Source organism: Thermobia domestica, chromosome 5, assembly GCF_964235325.1.
Source record: "Thermobia domestica chromosome 5, izTheDome1.hap1.1, whole genome shotgun sequence".
NCBI lineage: Eukaryota > Metazoa > Arthropoda > Insecta > Zygentoma > Lepismatidae > Thermobia > Thermobia domestica.
Window position 1 is genome coordinate 154,856,720 of NC_137458.1, and position 15,444 is coordinate 154,872,163.

At 34.3% G+C, this 15,444-nt stretch overlaps 1 pseudogene; it reads right to left on the reverse strand.

Annotated features, from left to right (window-relative positions):
* Positions 1-532: 532 nt before the first annotated feature.
* The window catches only part of LOC145685288 (PRADC1-like protein), a 53,415-nt pseudogene continuing 38,503 nt past the window's right edge, over positions 533-15,444 (reverse strand).

A 15,444-nucleotide genomic window follows, 5' to 3' on the forward strand; every position in this document is an offset into this window, starting at 1 on the left:
TTGCTTATAATTTTCATAAAAATGCTCATAATGAAATCAAATAAAGTGCAAACGGTAGCGGAAGGATTAAATTTTTAGTTGGCAACACTGTTACCGTATCAAAGATGGCGTCGGTGAAAGAGAAAGCGCAATGTGTTCTGTGGTACGCAGAGCTAAAATCACCAATTCTGGTGTGTCGAAAGTTCACCAAAGAGTTCAAAAAGCCGGCACCGACTGAGAGTGCAATCTGAAAGTGGCATGCTAAGTTCTTGGAGACAGGAAGCGTCCTGGACCGTCCTCGAAGTGGGAGGCCGCCAACATCGCCTGCAACAGTGAGCAGGGTAAGGGAAAGCATCATCAACAGCCCACAGAAGTCGATTCCTAGTGGCGTCCAGTTGGAGGTGTAGCGGTGAATGAACTGAGGTGGTGCAGATTACAGGTAAAAATTTAATCCTTCCGCTACCGTTTGCACTTTATTTGATTTCAATATGAGCATTTTTATGTAAATTATAAGCGAATTAAATCCGTCCATACTTTATGAAAACCCTGTACATTATAAATGCATTATCAGCATTGGTAGCTTGATCAAAGTATGTTTTCTGATTAATCTATCCAGTGTATTTCTAATTATATGCCCGTTCCCTCCGGAAAGAAAACCTGCTAGTATATTCACATCTCGGCTGTTATTATCATCAATAATTTCAATGTAGAGTTAATCACTGCTGGAATCATGGTCTGGGATGATTATCGCACGAGCGCCTAATTGCTGTGCCCTCACTTATTTGCTCATAAATAAACATTTTCCCCTCTTTCCACGCTCGCCACACTTCCGCCCTGACCTAAAGCATTGTGAGGCACTCCACATTCACAGAGTGGGTCCACAAAACTAGTGGAACTTCACAGAAGGTTTCATTAAACGGCACACATAAATCTTGTTCAGGACGTATTTTGTATGTATAGGTATTTTTTCTGGTCCAATTATTTAAAAAAAAATGTGAGAGTCTATTATTTCTCCTATGTTTGTCCCATCTCTCAAATGTAGATTGATTCGAATATTCTTGGATGTATTTATGTATAATACAGTCAGTAAAATAAAAGACAGAGAGTTCTCATTCAATATTGCTTTCAGCTTTATTATATATTATTCAACATCCCAGCTGCTGCTAATACGAAAACTAACAGTTTATTGAAAACTATACAGAGATTAATACAATTTCAGTGCACCAAATATTTCGTTCACTCCACTTGACCACTGGGGAGGATATTGAATTTCTCAATCGTGATGTGATTTGAGTTTAGCATCTCTTCAGCAGTGAGGCTATACGAAACATAGACCTACAGCCTAACATGAAATCCGAATCTCGTCGGAAATCGAACTCGTCTTCCGCACTAAGACGTGGATCTACTGTTTAACGTAGAACCACACGCGCTTGTATTGCAAATTGAACCCTGGAATCGCATGCCGAAGACGCATTTGCTTATCGTTTTAACAAAGACAAAACTTCAAAGTATGCATCAAGCTACGTAACTTTGAATAGATCCGAAGTTATTGAACCTCTAGGACTGTTCACCGGCTTAAACTTAACCTACTCAAAAAGACGATAATTGACTCAGAAAGAAGATAATTCTAAACTTTAGGCTAGTAGAAACAAGAGAAAAGTCCATGTTTATGTAGCTTATTACTTAGTAAAATTTGAACTTTTTCGACATTTTGAGATTATCTCTTCATTTGTATTTCGTGGCTATTTATCTAAGTTACAATTTCAACATTTCCACATTTATCTCTTGCTTCGCACACATTCTTAACATAACATTTCAGAGGTAAATCTATTAAAAATGTCATCCAAGAATATTCATTCATTTCGTAAATGCTTGAGAAAGAAAGAAAGAAGAAAAACGTATTCATACACTGTGTTATTAAATTACCAAATCGTAGAATGGCTTAAGAAAATATTTTATGTTTTCCTTCATAATAATTTGTTATAAGGATAAACATTGCACCGAAAACCTGCTGTGGAGCTCCGTCGCACTTGAAGTGATGAGTCAATCTTTCTCCCGCAAGAAGTAGTAAAAAATCCTTCTTCCAAGTCCCTCGTTCCCCCATTCCGCCCCTTCAGCGGGCGTTCAATATACAACTTACAGGTTAACTCCACCCATTTTCTTCCTGTGTCGATAGAAAGAACACAAAAAAAGTTTGCAATTACAGATAGTGTGTGATTACAGTGTAGATATGACAAGGCGTTTAATGGTGTCTTCTGTGTTAAGATACATATTACATAGAATGAAAGTTAGTTTATAAGTGGCTGAGAAGTTATATTGGGTGGGATTTGATCGGTTAATTCCTAAATCTAACTTCAAAACTTGTGTTTGAAACCTGTTATTGTGGCCTATTGATATACTCCCACTTTGAACGATAAGAGTTACGGTATATACTCTAAGGTCATTGATGAAAAAAATAAGACTAAAACCTAGTCTGTAATTATTGAAATAGATTGATATTCAACAATTATGTACAATTTCACACTTTGAACTTTAGTTGCAACCTCATAGTCTAAGCTTATTGGCGGAAAGTTATTTTGATGCAACTTGATTTGCTGATCACTTTTATATCGTCGTTTAAAATTTTTGAAAAGGGTTGTTTAAATTTTTAGCTTGAAAATGAATGATAATGGCTTGAAAATGAATGATAATGGCTTGAAAATCTTGTTTTAATTGTCTTTTTTAGTTCGAGACGACTTCTAATAGTATAAAATCATTTGTGGAAAGTAGTTCTTGGTGCAGTCTAATAGTCTGATTACTTTGAAATTTTAGTTTATATTTTTTGGAAAGGATTTTAAAATTATTAGTTTGAAAAATTTTTCGATCATTGTTGTAAAATTTGTTAAATAATTTCTCAACCTTAGGATTGTAGTTCCGACTTATAGTCTAAAGCGATTGATGAAAAACGGGGATCTAAAACTTGAAACCTGTTAGGTAATCATTACAAACTTTTGATATACCGAATAACAACAACAATCTCACACGTTGCATTTTAAACACAACTCATAATCTAACATTAAAATTTTGAGTCCCCGTATAGCTCAGTTTCTCTGATTGTCTGAGGGACGTCACGTGATCTGATCGCACGGTATGACGTAATAGGGATCAATGCTCTCTTGGGTTTGACACTAGTACGTTGGCCTACCCCCTAAATTTTGTAAGGGGTACTTAGGACCACCCCTTAAATTATGGTAGTAGAAAAATTTAAAAATCTGGCATGGTAGTATAGGACTGGCGTATATATTTCTGTAAGTTTGAGTAGTCCAACTCATTCCTTTATATGGATAAAAGATTATCAAAAACTCAAATTTCTTAGATTTTTACCTATTTTATGATTTTTCGTGAGGCTTTACTAGTTTATATGGTTATATGCAGTGGTGCCCACCCCCCTTATGTCCATGACGCACCCCCCTAACTGTCTATCCGTAGGTGTTCTTCCATGAAAAAATCTTCTTTTCGATTAATTTTACCCCCCCACCATCAAACATATTTATATAGATTTTTAAACCCCCCCAAATATTTCAGTGACGCAGTTTGCGTCATAGCCCCCCCTTGTGGGCACCCCTGTTATATGGATGTGTAGAGGGGTCCATTGCCTTTCATAAAAGACATAGGTGCATTGAGGAACCTCTATTAAATTTTGCTATGGGTATCTAAGAATATTTCTTCAATTTGGCATTGGTAAATTTGGGAATAGACAGAAAAACAATAATTAGTAAATATTTTCTAGAACCTTAATGTATAACAACCGTAAATCTGGGTGCCCCATCTCGTTTCTTTTCATGGGAATAAAATGGCTAAATATTGAAAATTTGTTGATTTTTGAACTAATTTATCCCCTTTGGTAAGGATTTATTATGTTATATCGTTATATTGTTTAGTATAAATGTCTATCCTCTCTTCTAAGAGATGAGTACATAAAAGCACCCTTCTAAAATTTTGATAAGGGTACATAGGACAATCCCATTAATTTGGAATTGTCAAACAATAAAATTTAATAATTATTCTCTACGACTTAAATGTACGATAATTGTAAGCTTGGATTATTCATCTAGTTCCACTTCAAGAGTATCAAATTGCCAAAATTTCAACCTTTGGAAGATTTGGACCTATTTTATGTCCTTTGATAAGACCTTATTATATTATATGGTTAATATGGGCGTGTATAGGAGTCCATTCTCTTCTATAAGACATGGATACTTTGAATATACTTCTCTAATTTTTGGAAGGGTACACTGATATTGATTTATCCCTTAAATTTGGGTATTATAAAAAATGTAAATGTTCTCTAGGACTAGAATGTATACCACTGTAAATTTGGATGGTTCATCTCATTCCTTTTCTTAGGTATATAAGAGTCAAATATTTGCACCATAGTATTGGCACGTGTTCATCAGGTAGTCGGTAATTGACATAGTTCATCTTCTTTGATGAACCTTTAACACATTATATGATTATATGGGTATTCTCTAAATGTTTGAGAAAGGTACATTGACTCCCTCCTTAAATTTGGGAATTGTCAATAAATAAAATTCGGTAAACGCTCTCTAGGACTCAAATATATTATCTTTGTAAATTTGCGTGCTTCTGCTTATCCCTTTCTATTGGTAAACAATTGCCAATATTAATTTTTCTATGTGGTATGTTATTAATCTAATTTTTCATTTTAGATGAGGCTTTACTATAACATATGCTTGTATGGTTAAGTAAAGGGTCAATTTTCTTTTTATAGGACTTACGTATATTGATGCGCTCCTCTTAAAATTTGAGAGGACCCCATTGATCTATTTCTTAAATTTGAGAATTTTCAAAACAGATGTTTGGGGTCCCGGGTTCGATTCCAGCCCCCGCCAAGTGAACTTTGTGGTGGACAAACACCGTGTGCGTGGGTTTTCTCGGGGTTCTCCCGTTTCCTCCCACTTTCTTCATTCCACCATTTCATTCATTACTCATCATCACCGTCTCCTTTAGCCTAACCGGCATAACCGTGGGACGTAAAACTCAAAGATTGCACTTTCATTTTCAAAAACATACAATAGTAAATGTGCTTTAGAACTTGAATATATACTTCTTTAAATTTAATTGATTTTGCTTATGCCTTTTATGGGCGTAAAATTGTCAATAATATATCATAGAAAGTAACACTGGACATTTAGGGAGAAATTTAGATTTTGGCGGGGGGAAAATGAATTAGCATGAGGCACAGATTTTAATATTGTCCTTAATGTTCACTAACATAAATTGTATCATATAGTCATATAGACTGTCTTTCATTGAACACAAGTACACTGAGACAGAAGAAGTAAATTTGGCTCATCCTTAAATTTTGGAATTGTCAAGATACGCAATATTGTTCTCTAAGATTCAGGGAAATTTGAATGGTTCAATTTGTGTCCTTTCATGGGTAAAAATTATCAAAATTCAAATTTGAAGATTTTGATCCATCATTTTAACACTTTGAAACTTAGGGACAACACATAGTCTAACCTTATTGGTGTAAAATCTTAGGACTTGAAACCTGATAGGTAATTATTAAAACTGAACAATAACAAGGACAATTTTACACTTTGGACTTTGGCCAGAATTCATAATCTGAGGCCATTGGTGAAAAGTTATCTTCAGTGGAATATGATTGTTTGATCTCTACTTCAAACTCCAAATTTTGGACTTGAAACTTGATAGATAATTATTGTAATCTGTTGATCTACATAACAATTTCACACTTCGAATCTTAGAGAGTAAAAACGACTCATATTTTAAGATCATTGATGTAAAAATGTTGAGACTTGATACCTGATACGTAATTACTAAACTTGATTGAATGCAACAACAATTTTACACTTTGAACTTAGTCACAACTTACATTGGTAGAAAAATTATTCTTGATTCAATACGATTCGTTGATCACTGGTACGCATTTTTGATGCAATCTGATTGGCTGGTCACTTTCAAGATTTTGTTTGGAATTTTGAAATGTTTTCAAGCTTTTTCCTTAATTTTTCTATCACTGTCTTAAATTTTTTGAACCTTAGGATTTCAGTCACGCCTCTTAGTCTAAATTCATGAATCTTAATACAATCTGATTGGCAGATCAGTGAGAAGTTATTCTTGATGCAATTTATTTGGCTGATGACTTTCAAATCTTTCTTTGAAATTTTAAAAAGTTTTCGATTTTTTCTTAAAGCGTTTTTCGACTACTGCTTAATTTTTTAAATTTTTAGTTTGAAAATTTAGTTTTAAATTTTGTTTCAAAAATTCGATTTGAAATTTTTGTAGTTTGAATATGTTGCTTAGAGATTTTAGTTTTGAAAATATTACTTTGAAATGTCTAATTTGAAAAGTTTGGTTAAATTTTTTGCTCACTTTTAATTTTCTTTTTTGAACATCTTTGTCTAAAATTTTCAAACCTGAAAATTTTTGAACAGGTTCAACTTTTTTGATAAAATGTTTTAGTTTAAAAATTGTTTGCATTTAGTGCATTTTTTTGTTTCAATTTTACTACCTCAGAACTTGAAGATAACAGAAGAAACATTTACAAACCTAAGAAACTGTACCGTTTAGAATAAAAAGTGATAACATTGTTCACAAGATTTGCATCATCATGATGCAATCATACGTGTCAAAATAAGTTTATACGTCAGTAGAATTATGTCACATCCATTTATGATGTGTACATCATTATTCTCATATTAAGTATTGTTCGAAATAGTCTTTATTATAACGCTATCATTACTACTTGTTTATATATTTTTAGTCACAGAAGTGTTTGATGAAATCATTTACCAAGATCACCAATTCACAACTGAATGTACCATATACTATCTTATATATCCAAATTATTTCTACAAAGTTTGGATTAAGATTACTTGTAATTCTTGAAAATGATTTAAAGATGAAAGCCATAGAATTAGAACTATTAAGCTTCTTAAACACCAGGTCTGTATACCTTTTCTATAAAGGATTAGTTGGAAGATGTCATCAAATCCATTTAGTTCATAATACCATGAAATGTCATCAAATCGTAACGTTTAGTGGATTTGTTTTTTGTTTGTTCTATTTTTCATTCCTATTTATCTCCAAAATTTAAAATTCTCACTAAAATATAAAGTGTTATCTACTTATAAGTTCTTTGGCATTTTTTAATCTCACACTAAAACCTTATCAAAGAGAATAAAAACATACAAATTTTTAATTTTTGACAACTCTTTATCCATGAAAGGAAACAAGGAGTATAAACTAAATTTACAAAAAATATATTCGAGTTCAGGCATCATTTACTAAATTTGTTGCTTTTTTAAAATTTCCAACCTTGAGCTTTCTTCTTTTCAACTTGAGTTTTTTTAAAAATTCTAGGGTAAGCCAATGTACGCCTGCAAAAATTTGAAAGAAGTACATCAACGTATCTATTTCCTGTGAAAACAAACTTTGCTTCTGTACTTAATTATATAATCATATGTTGTTGAAAGGCTTATAAGAAGAGAAATTAGGTTAATAACAAGCTATGGTAGGCAGAATGTAATATGAATACAAGCATTTGGGCAACTTTTTACACATAAAAAGGAATAACCAGAACTTCTCACATTTACAAGGTTAAATATGTGAGTCCTAGTGAACGTTTAACATATTTACTTTTTAGACAATTTCCAAATTTAAGAGATAGTCCTATGTAATCCTCCCTAATTTAGAACATAGTGCACCAATGTACCCATGTCCTATAAAGGTTTTATTGTCTAAACGTCTTATACGTAGATCAGTCTCATTAATGCGTTGAGCAAAACTTTGGAACGAATTCTGACTAAGCGACTACACTTAGCACTACTGGTCAACTGCTTATATGTTGCCTGTAATTTTTCTTGGATTCTATGTTGTTTCCTTTATTAGTGGCCACTAATTTCTCTGTAGGTCATCGAATAAATTAATTTCGTTGTGCACTTAGGTGCAAATAACCTTACAGGAAGAAGCTTGGTCGTTCGAAAGACCAAGGCTAAGGTAAGTAATATTTGGCTTCTAGTTCCATGGGGCATGATAGTGTAGCGGTAACGTAATGGAGTTACGATTAATAAAGCTGTCCAGCATAGGTTGAAATCCTGTTCACGCCAAAGTTGCATTTTTTACAAAGTGATAATGAAGAATCGATTTCTCATATTAGACGTGCAATGCTTAAGAATGTGGAAGCAAACACCTTTATCATGATAGAAACGATTTGCGAATGTTGGTTGGGAAAGGGCAAGGGATTTACCAGGATATTCAAAACACTTCAGTGATCTGAAGTAAACACTTTTCGTGTTATCGTTACCAGAAAGAAATATTAGAGCATTTGTTGAACAAAGTTCAGGTAAAGCAATCGGTGGTGTAGTGGTCAAGTACCAGACTTCCAAGCGGAAAATCTGGGTTCGATTCCCCGTCAGGTAATATAAATTTTTCGCATAAAATAATGGCTGCAAACAGAGATTTGTCTTCTGATGGAGAACTTACAAAGCATTACTGGCGAGAATTCGAATAAACAGTGTGTGCGATCTTTATCATACACTGTAATGATATGTATGTTTCATATTTATATTCGTCTCTCTCTCTCTCTTTCTTGACGTTTTCCTATCCTGTCATTGCATTTTTCACTTCTCTCCCCTCTCTGTCACGTACAAAGTTAAAACGGAGCGTGTTTCAAAGTTAAAACGGAGCAAGAGACCGATAGACCTGGTCTGGGAAATGTAATTAATTGGCAACTTCAGTGTCGAGATTTTCGTGCTCTGGGCATAACATCTCCAGTCCTGGTCATCTCTGAAAGAAATACTGTTTAAACGCAATGGAATAAGCAAAATATCTTTTTTATTATCTGGATTACCGAGTCTCAGTCAAATTACCGGGTCACTAGGGGTTTGAATCCTCGACCTAGTGGTGTTCCATAAACATCATCCGACTGACACTATGATCCGTTTGAGCTCTAGCGTGTTCATTCTATCTGTGCAAATTACAACGTTATATCCGTAAGAGATGAAAATGATGCTGGATGTTCGGAACAGATAAATCTTCGGAAAAGACTAGAAAATGGCAACCTCTTTGGTCATTTGAAAACAAAATTTTATTTATATTAGTTCGACACAAATGTGTTTCCATCCTATAATTCAATGTGATTTATTCACCTTGAAATTTGAAACATCCAAGGTCTGCTACATGTATAAGGAACATCTAATTTTCCATTTGAACATTTGTAACTTTTCATTATGATACGGTTTGGAATTTTAATATAGAATATTTCTGATAAAAATTTAACCGTAAAATAGCACATATTCACTTTTATCTTTTTCTCTTTCTTTCTTTTTCTTTTCGTTTTTTGTTTACTTTGCATTAGTAGTCTGGAATGGAAGATATGACCTACTGGGTTTATTAAAATGTAGTTTGCATCAGTACGTCCAATGAACACTAGCGAATTTACAACCGAACCACGCGGAAACAAAGCATATGTGTTAAACTTTTGACATTATCTTAGATGCGTCTGTGAGATCTACAGTTCTACTGAAAGTTGAGTATGCTATCCTTTATTAAAGTAACTTAATGAATGCTTGAAGCATCCTCTATATTTTCGAATAGTCCTGAAAAATATATAAAAAAACAAACGTTATTTCTATATTACTGTTGGATTTCTGGTAACGGAACTTTATAATGTTATGTTCTTTTCTTACTAGGTTTAAAATTCCACATTTTTATATGTTCTCCCTTCTCTTTTTCTTCTTCTCTCGCTTTCTCTGTCTCTCTCTCTCTCTCTCTCTCTCTGCCTCATTTCTGAACCTCTGTGTAATAGACATCCATTGGTTTCAATTTTTCATTGTGTGTGTTTCAGTTTCTCCCTAAATTAACTTATGAATCTTGTTTCGTCTCGGTTTTGTTATTTCATTTTATCGATACTAATACTTGTGTAGTTTGAAATTAGAATTGTGTTCATGTTGTTAGCTAATTTTAGTATGGGAGAGAAGAAAGGACGAGAGAGAGGGGGTCTCTTTACCAGACACGATTATGGGATAAGAAGGTGTATATTGGGTGGCCTAGCTGCACGGAGTTAGTTGTCGAATTTTTTTTGATGCGGAGTGTACATGCCACCGGGCGGGATATCGTGAGTTACAACATATTTTGTAATGTAAAAGCTACAAAAAATTACCTGGGAGAATAGTTTAAATCGAGTCATTTGTTCGGAAGCGGTTGGGTAAATGGAAAACTCGACGAACACGTATTCCATCATTTTCAAGGACACACTTTTCGGAGTAAACAACTTTGTCCCAGGGCTCCCACAGGGTCCAAGACGAGGTCCAACTCAAAATTTTCAAATGACAAGGGGGGTTAATAGCACATCGCTTGAAAGCTGTTGTAAAATGAAAGAAAATGGAGCAAAACTCGACTCTCTACGACAAACCTGTGCAAAATGGCGGCGGGTCAAAATGTAAACAAAAACTTAATTGAAAAGTCACCCTTATAACTCGGAAAGGGTGAGACAAATGTGAAAACAGGAAACGAAGTGTGGCATTATTTTCAAAGTACAACGATTTAAGTTAAAACATCTTGTCCCAGTGCCCCCACAGGGTCGCAAGTGGAATCCAACTAAAAAAGTTCAAATGGCAAGATGGTTTAAGTAGCACATCGTTTGAAAGCTGTTGTTAAATGAAAGAAGATGAAGTAAGTCTCGACTTTCTACGAAAATCCTGTGCAAAATGGCGGCGGGTCAAAATGTAAACAAAAGCTTAATTGAAAATCTATGGTCACCTTGAATCCAAGATGACCGCTTAAAACCTATTTGGAAAGAATAGGCATATCAATCTGCTGAAGCTAGGAAAACCAAATTTGGCACGAATGTTCATCAGTAGGTGACGAAAAGATGCGAAATATTCAAAAATGCGATATCTTGAGTTCAAAATGCCGCACTATGTATCGAACGCATGTCCAGCTCAAACCACTGGTATTGCAGAAGCGAAATGTAATATTTACGTTTATGGTTAATAGTAGATATCCACAAAATATCAAAGAGTATCATCTGTAATCCAATATGGCTGCCAGCGTGAAAAATGAGTTTATATATAAATATGCAATGTTTTGGAATATTGTGAGAAACCAACAAAGTTTGCGCAACTTCATGCACTGAAATGATTACACGTGGTTTAGTACTAATCTTGTAAATGAATGTTTTTTTGTATAGTTGGTATTGCTTGAAATATTGCGATCAAACCAACGAATTTCATACAAATGTAACCAACACGAATACATTACAATAGAGCCCCCGACCTGACTGGTTGAGCAAGTCCTTATGTATGAACTACGTATGACAAAATTAGAAAAATACCCGAATATATTCAACTTTTGTTTAGCACTATGAATAGGAAGTCAGAGTTGTGTGTTCATCGCATATTCGTAATATTCACGTAAATGATATCGAGAGAACCGTAACGAACGTGCATTAGGAACAAAACATATATGTGTTGTTACGGAATGAAATAATAGTTGAAGTGAATCGAAATTCAATTGTTCTTTAGTCTTCCTATTGTTTCTAAATACATAATAGAGAAAAACAGATTTAGATTTGTACTGGTATGAATGACATAGGTTTTAAGCTGCCATCTTGAATTCAAGGTAGCCATAGATTTTCAATTAAGCTTTTGTTTACATTTTGACCCGCCGCCATTTTGCACAAGGTTGTTGTAGAAAGTCGAGACTTGCTCCATCTTTCATTTAACAACAGCTATCAAACGATGTGCTACTTAAACCATCTTGCCATTTGAAACTTTTTAGTAGGACCCCATCTGGGACCCTGTGGGGGCCTTGGCACAAGATGTTTTAACTTAAATCGTTGTACTTTGAAAATAATGTCTCACTTTCTTTCCTCTTCTCACATTTATCTCACCGTTTCCGATTTATAGGGGTGACCATGGACTCTTCAATTAAGTTTTTGATTGCATTTTGACCCGCAGCAATTTTGCACAGGATTGTCGTATAAAGTCGAGACTTGCTCCATTTTCTTTCATTTTACAACAGTTTTCAAACGATGTGCTACTTAACCTTCTCCTTGCAATTTGAAAATTTTGAGTTGGATCCCGTCTGGGACCCTGCGGGAGACCCTGTGGCAGACTTTTTTAATCCCAGAAAGTGTGTCCTTGAAAATGATGGGATATGTGTTCGGCGAGCTTTCCATTCACCCAACTGTTTCCGAACAAAGGATCCGGTTCAAACTATTCTGGCATTTTTTATTTTACAAAATATGTTGTAACTCACGACATTCCACCCGATGGTACGTATAACTTTGGGATTCGTCTAGTTATAATACATCAAATACAAACACAATTGTCTCCTTCGGATCTCAGCGGAGCCACTTCGTGACCCTCCCTTGTCAGTATTCTACCATTATCATATTTTTGTCATATCACAAACATTACGTCCGATCATCCTTCATTCAAATTAATCTGGCACAATCCAATCATTTCATAGTTCGAGAACGAGTGCCACAGGGCTATGTTCTGTCGCACCTATTTTTACCCTATATGTTGCTAATATGCTACAATTGAAACCACCAGTCTATGGTCTTCAGTTTGCTTACGATACGACCTCGCTTTATGTTTCCCTGTGGATCGAATCAACAAAACTTTGAACATTTGATTCGAAAATCGCTCATGATGAATTTTTCTCTGAATGGAAGGAGTATATTACGTCACAGTAGTAATACATTCACGAAGACTGCTTTAATTAGACGAGAGAAGCAGAAGGAATTGTAAACAAGATATAACTAATCACTCGAGAATGTAAGTTGGGTTGCCTATACACCTTTAAAACAACGTCTTTGTTATGATTTCAATGGCAAAGTTTTGTATCAATTTCTGCGGTGTAATCTATATAGCAAACAAATAAACAAACATTGAAGCTTATTTCCAAGATTTTATACATATATCGAATATGACCAACCAAAGTTTGTCATTTTTAATAGTAAACACCTTGTAAAGAACATTATTTTCATTTCGAATGTTTTATACCTTAACTTGAAAACACTCCTCCATGTGTTAAGAAAAAGAAATTAAATAAACAACGTGAGTAATATAATGTTTATTGGTAAAGTGGTGTAGCTTATTTCTTTGCTTATTGTTCTCGCATGACAATTTGCAGTGGTAACGACAGAAAAACATATCTATAACGGTTTATGTGCATAAAACAATAATAAATAACATCGGGTAAACATTGCTTTATCCGTTTACTATTTGGTGTAAAAAGCTAATTGGACATAACGTACAACATTTTCCAACAGAACACCCTCCCGTAAACGTGAACTTGTAATAATGGATGTGAGGTATACTAATGGATGGGTCAGAAGGTAATAAACAACAAACCATAAGTATTGATGAGCGATCTCAACCGCTATTGAGCAAATACTTTCAAGAAAGTTACGAATATAACTACAATGTACGACATTATACGCAGACGTATTACATACACACCAAGTTAAAATCGACACAAGGGTGATCTGCAAGAATACGGAATGAAGAGTGCTAAAATTCTGGAAGTTTACTCCTGTTTAAAACAATGCAATATGTTTTCTCAAGAAATCATCAAAAATCTTAATAAGGGATGATCCAGATATAAACAACTAGTTTAGGGAAACTTGGAAATAACTATGTAATCATTTGAAAGTATCTAATGAACTTTAGTAATTACAATAATATTCTTTGACTCATTGTACTATGCGTTGTGAACATATATTCCCTTCGACAAGTATTTCTTTTCTTTTTTCTTTTTCTTCCTTTTTGAAAAGAATGAACAAGAGAACGGTTTTGTGTTTTCGTAAGTAACCGCTTTTTTTTTTTCGCAATTTCACATTTCCAAAACTTTGACTTTGTTTTGTTTATGGTAGTAACAATAAAATTATATGTAGTTTTCAAATACTGGTAATTACATTTTGAAAAGCTTAGGGTTTTCGAGATTTTTCAGCTTCATAATAAATTTTCCACAATGAAATTATCAAGATTTGTGGTATTCAAAATTAATCATTCTCAATTTTTTTTTTGGGTGGGGATTGTAGATGCAACTACACTTCATGCTTAGTTCTTGAATAAAATCGCCTGACTTTAAAAGAAAAACGTCCAAAAAATTCATCCCCAAGGATAAACCACCCTCGTAGATTTTTCAGGAAAAATGAGTTATACAATATTGTCAGTTATTGGTTAAATATTTATTTATGAAACGTAAACGAAAGTAGCTTGGCTCGTTTTTGAGAAAATGATACGAATAAAATTAACACTTAAGAATAAACTACCATTCGAAGTCTTTTAAAGGACAAATGAGTTATGCATTGTTATGAGGTTATTAAGAAGCAGTTATTTATGAAATATGAACAAAATCACCTGAGTCGTTTTTGAGAAAAGAACGAAAAGAACTCACTTTCGAGGGTAAACTACCTCTTTTCAATTTCTCTAGATAAAGACTTATAATGTTACAGTATAGGGTTGTTGAAAACTTAATTTAAGTAATACAAATAAAATCGCTAGAGCAGTTTTTGAGAAAATAAGAATTTATGATTTTCACCCTGCGAAGACTACAATTACTTTTAGGGTAGGAAAAAAATTGGAAAAAACTTTCTGGATAATTGCATAGAAACCTTAACATTTAATTCAGAAACGTTGAACGTATCTGAAGGCAAGTGTAGGTTAGTACTGACAGACGGACGACGAGCAGATGCCAAGAAGTCAGTTTTTCGTCATCTAGATGTCATGAAATGTAAATCTGTTGAAATTTCAAGTTCAATTTTTCACGATCATCACAATCTTCTCTTCTTTCGTCGCTCGAGAGTAAAACACAAAATAAGAATTTCACAGATTTCTAACTTCAATATTTCGTGCACATTGCATCTTTTAATGCATTTGTTTTCCTCTTGTGATAACAAAACTTTATTTTTATCTTAATACATGTTCTGGAATAGAGGGAGAAAAGCCCCATATTCTACTTGAAGTTATGTACTGAGTTAGTAGTAGGCCCCCGCGTATATTGAGCCGAGTCAGCAAAAATTTTTGTGACGTCAAGGGTCAAAGGTCAATGACCTTGGCCCGGGGTCAATGACCTAGGGGTACCTAGGACCACCCCCTCTAAATTTTGGCAGGGGTACCTTGGCCCACCCCCTAAATTTTGGCAGGGGTACATAGGACCACCCCGCTTAAATTTTGGAAATTGCCAAATTTAAAAATTGGGTATGGTAGCCTAGGACCATAGTATGTACCTCTATCAGTATTGGGTGTCTATGTCGTTCCCTTTCATGGGTAAAAAATTGCCAAAAATTGAAATTTCGGGGTTTTTTGACCTAATTTATCCCCTTTGATGAGGTGTTATTACCTTATATAGTTATATGGGCGTATACAGGGGTTCATTACCTTTCATAAGACATGGGTATATCTGTGCACCCCTTGAGAA